The sequence below is a fragment of the Meleagris gallopavo genome, chromosome 30 (assembly GCF_000146605.3).
Source record: "Meleagris gallopavo isolate NT-WF06-2002-E0010 breed Aviagen turkey brand Nicholas breeding stock chromosome 30, Turkey_5.1, whole genome shotgun sequence".
NCBI lineage: Eukaryota > Metazoa > Chordata > Aves > Galliformes > Phasianidae > Meleagris > Meleagris gallopavo.
Window position 1 is genome coordinate 2833815 of NC_015040.2, and position 4001 is coordinate 2837815.

Genomic DNA, 4001 nt, shown 5'->3' on the forward strand with positions numbered 1-4001 from the left:
AGTCGCCACTGGGCTCCTTCCCTGCTCTGACACAACTGAGAGCTGCAGAGGGATGGATGTGAAACAGTCCCCTGTGCTGCTCCTCAAGCCCCTCACATCCTCCACATGGGGAGCAGTGCTGAATCTCTCCTTGGATTCTACAGATCCTGAGCCGAACCCCATGGCTCTTTGGGTAACCAAAGGGTGAAGCATGGAGGAGATGCCCACTCTGCATGGGTCATTCCTCCTGATCCATGGAACAGACTGTGTCCTGCTCTGTAGAAGCACGCACCCCTTGCACATCTATTTCAACCAGCTCTGGTGCAGTGCAAAGGGCAGGAGGGCTTACCAGGGCTGAAAACCCAATGAGCTGAGCCTGCTCTGTGCAGGGTCAATCCCTGTGAGCTGTGGTATCCCTCGGGCAGGTCAGTTTCCCACTGCCAAGTCCTGGCCTTCGGCTGCCCAAAAGCTAGGTGCTAAATTCAGCCCAATCCCCATCACATCGACGGTTGGCAGAGGTTTGCCACCTCCAGAGAGCCATCTGTCCCTTCTGATGGCTGTGTCCAATACTCAGGATGAATGGTTCTCCCGAGGAGGCTGTGCTCCCCATCCAGCCCACCCATTCCTGCTCAGGAGATGGGAGATGGATCTTGCCAGCATTGATCACGGGCTCAATCTCTGAGGCAGGCTTTATTGGCAGAGAAAACGGGGGGATGTGATGGAAAACACCAGGGCAGGCAGAAAGATGCTCATGTAGAGAGTACCTGCCCGAGCAGTGCAGTTTTGGCTGCGTTCTCCACACTGCTGGGTAGGTCACATCACCAGAGAGCTCAGGGCCTCCAGCATCACCCATCACATCTGGATGGCCATGAGCAATGAGTCACAGTCAATGGGTTCGATCCTCTTGGCTTGTCCTCCGTGGTGTTCCCAGTGGTGTCCCCAAAGGCTCAGTCTTGGTGCCAGTTTTGTTTCACATTTGGATATTAGGAAAAACTTCTTCATGGAGAAGGCAGCCAAGTGTTGCAACCAGCTGCCAAGGGAAGCAATGGAGCCTCTCCCATATTTATGAGATGTGTAGATGTGACACTGAGGGACAGAGCTTAGTGATGGGTCTCGGTAGGTCACGCTGATGGTTGGACCTGGTGATCTTGAAGATCTTTTCCAACCCCAGTGATTCCATAGATCTGGTACACAAATGCCTTTTCCCAAATTGGCACCAAGATTCGTGACCTTGAGCAGCTCAATGAGACGAACTCAAGTTTGTCCCTATCTCATGCAACCTCCTCCTGAGCTTGCAGGGAGCTGCAGGAGGGGGATTATTCAACGCTCAGCTCCCAGCACTTTAGAGTGCTTTCATCCCTGAAAGCTTCAGCGTGGAAGAAAGGAGAATGGACCGATCCCCCAACAGCACAGTAAGTGCTTTCTTTTTTTAACAAAGCATCAGAGAGCTGAGAGGGCTGTGGTGGGGGCTCAGCAGCACGACAGCCATCCAGAAACCCACACAGTGTTGGGCACGACCCTTCCCACCAGGGGTTATCGAGATTTGCCTAACCTTAAAAATAAATTCTTCCCTGCTTCCTTTTATAGGGCCTTTCAAGCCGTATCCCCCAGGTTCTCGTGGAGGGTAATGAACGTGCAACACGTGCCTTAAAGCTGCTTGAATTATTCATCGGGAATAATATTTGTTGCCCTTTTCTTCTGGTGGGGAATCAATGCCTATTTATGGATGAGGGTCCCCGTTATTGGGGGCATTAACAAAAACTGGGATGTGGGCACAGAGATCCTCACTCATGGGGATTTTGCTCGCTGTTGGCTGAGGTCAAGGTTGACAATGGGAGGGGCAGCATTGGACCCAACTTGCCCCACATTGCCCTGACCAAGCCCAGCATGTCGCCTGACTTCCTCTCTTGCTTATTTAAGAGCTTTGGATTGATAGAGTGACTTAAGTTTGCCATAAAGCTGCTCTAGAGGCGTTGAAAGCAGCCAAGTTATTCCAAATGCTCAACACATGGCACAGCTCTGCAGTGCCTCGGTTGTTCCTTTGCATGACCCCCCAGAGCTGAATCTTAACAAGGAAATGGAGCTGTGGCACAAACAGTGAGTTCTCCACCTGTGGGTCCAAGCTTGGCGGTACTGAGTGGAGTATTTCTGAGCGCAGTCCATGGTTTTGCTAAGATGGCTTTGCACCCCATGCTCCACACCTCCATGACACAAAGGATAGATCCTGCTTGGGTGGGACAAGCAGCCTGGAGGAGTGTTTCCAAGAGCTTCTTTTGGGGGATCTGCAGTTCTGAAGGGCCCCGCATCTTCTCCACCCCAAAATACACAGGAGGATGTCTCCATCCCACGCCCCATGCAGCCCCCAGCTCCTGACACCCCGAGTCTTTATCAACCCCCACTTGAAGTGACGGTGAGGAGGTGGTTCTGCCTTGTTGGGTGTGATGGTGTCACACCAACGGTGGCCCATGGGATGGAGAAGAGCCCTAATGTGGTTTTGACAGCGAGGCCACCGGTTAAGTGCTCAGCGTGGATATTTTTCCCCCTCTCTATTGTTTGTTATTGGAAGTTACAAGTAGCTAAAGACCTCCCCAATTATCCGGGAGCCACTTAAGAGCAATTGAGCACCTGTCACCAGCTGAATGGGCTGCATCGCCCTAATGACAGGAGCAGAGAAAAGATGCAGGTCAGCAGGGATGGGGCGATTTACTGCGCTGCAGTGCCAGCTCTGAGAGGGGCTGCAGAACCTGAGCGGTAAAAGGAGGAAAAGATATGAGAGATCCCCCCTGGAGGCCACCCTTTGGTCTCAGAGCTCTGCGTCTCCATGGATGTGGAGCTGGATGTGCTGTCAGCTGTTCTGCTCGGTTTTAGTGGATATGATATTAATATTGTGACAATTCTTTAGGACAGCAGGAAAAATAAGTACCTCTAACAGCAAAACCTGGCGTGGTGCAGACACGCATTGTGAGCCAGAAATGCGCACCTAAGACATGAAAAAAGGAAGAGGAGACTGCACTCCTCTCTATGAAACGATGCCCCAAGCAAATAAAGCCCAACAGCAGCCTCTGCCCCCAGGTTGCGCCCAAGGCAGAACACCAACTGCAACCCACCTGCTTGGGAAGGGCAGAGAAACATGAATGAACACGCATGCAAATGCAAGCACATGCATGCCCATGGAAGCACATGCATGCACACGGAAGCACATGCATGCACACAGATCCAGTTTTGGATGCAGCTCCCCTGCACCTCTGCCCAACCCCATGTGAGTGCCACCACCAGGATGGGGCCAGGAGGCGGTGGGGCGGATGGTTGGGGGAAGGTGCCAACCTGGAGAGGCTCATCAATAGAAACATAAAATTAAAATAATTTGCGTCAATTCTGCTGAGTGGCTGTTAGGTCTAATTGTTATTGACTCGGCGCTGTAATTATGAAGGCTCACACGGAGCTCGGCTGGTGGGGAGGTGGATTGGGACCCCTCCCCATCGCCATCACTGCATCCCCTTTCTCCATGTTGCGGTCCCATGCAGGGATAAGGTTGGGGAGGTGGCACAGCGACCAGTTTGTCATCTGCTCCGAAAAAATTGAGGCTCACATCCCCAGTGCTGCCCCCACAAACCCTCTTTGGGTCCTTTAAAAGCATCCACAGGGCTCATCTTGGACACTGGCACAGCTGTGGTGATGGCACATGAGCAGAACACAGCCAAGGACGTCCTGCGTGGGCACTGGCACGGTGATAAGAGAGATGGCAGAAGGGAAGAGGGAGAAGACGGAGCAAATAGGAGTGGGAAGGGATGAGGGGACGGTTCCTGAGAGCCCCCACCAACACAACCAGTGCTATTTGCTCGGTGCGGCGCCGGGTAATTTTCTCCCCTCCTTCCTCTGGCCTTTGTTTCTGCTGCCAGCGTGGACCCCGAGCAGCAAAGGAGGCTGATCAATAGGAACACGGTGTTTGCATGGATCATACATGCGAAGAGCACGTTCCCGGATCAATGCTGAGGTCTCGCAGAAGGAGAGGAAGGGAAAAA